Consider the following 1092-nt stretch of genomic DNA (forward strand, 5'->3'; position numbering starts at 1 on the left):
AAAAATTATATCCTAGAATGCATGGGGCGAAGTGCTGGGGCGCGCCGAGGCGATAGGGTGGGGGGCGCCTGGGCGGGGCCGGTGCGGGTGGAGATTCCCTTTCGAAAGAGGAATGATGGGAATGATGAAGTGAGTGCGAAACTGTAGAAGAAAGGGCGACAGAGAGAAAGGGGGGGGGGGGGGGGGGGGGGGCACCAAAGAGTCGATCCCAAGTAATGGTGAGAAAGGTGGAGAGGGGGAAAAGAAAGGGGAAAAAAGATACGTCCAATCCTCTCAACCCTTAGAAACTAAAAATGGAAACACAACAATAAAATCAACACACCTAGGATATATGGAAACCCAAGTGTGTATGGGTACGTGCATGCAGTACCTGTTGAATACCCACATGTATTCAGGAGGTAGTGTGTACTGTACTGTACATTATCATGTATTCAGAAGTTAGTGTGGCGAAGTACACACTTCCACCCGTAGCTCTTTTCATAGGGCTCACGGTGAAAACAGTTTCTTGTATTTCAGACCTGGACTTGGATGCTTTTGGCGTTTTCAATAAGATCCAAGACCAGGTCTTCAAATTCAACAAAACTATTTTTACCGTGCTCTACGTATGTACCGGGTGTAACTGTGAATACGCAGTTAGTGTTGCGGGATTGCTTACTAAATATGGCCTCAAGGACCATATGGTCCCTGACGGGTGCAAAGCTTAGGCAAACCCGCAACACTGTATTGACAGTTACACCCGGTACATGGGCAAGTACACACTACCTCCTGCACAATCTACATGAACATGTATACTTACATACTTCCTTTTGAATACGTGATCATGTGCACACTACCTCCCCAATACTTAAAGGTATTCAGAAGGTACTGCATACATTTACACACTTGAGTTTAAATAGAGAACAGCGGAAAACGTTGACCATTTTGCCTCTAGGAAATTCTTTTGTAGTACAAAGAAATCGCAAGAATTTGGATACAAAGCAAAATTTCTTAATTACAAAGCATGGCTTTGGTATGGTAAATCATCCCTTCGTACTCGTAGGCTACCGTTTTCTTTGTAGATTACAAAGCAGTATTTTTAAGACTTTGAACAGA

This window comes from Frankliniella occidentalis, unplaced genomic scaffold (genome assembly GCF_000697945.3).
Source record: "Frankliniella occidentalis isolate FOCC.00 unplaced genomic scaffold, Focc_3.1 Scaffold13, whole genome shotgun sequence".
Lineage (NCBI taxonomy): Eukaryota > Metazoa > Arthropoda > Insecta > Thysanoptera > Thripidae > Frankliniella > Frankliniella occidentalis.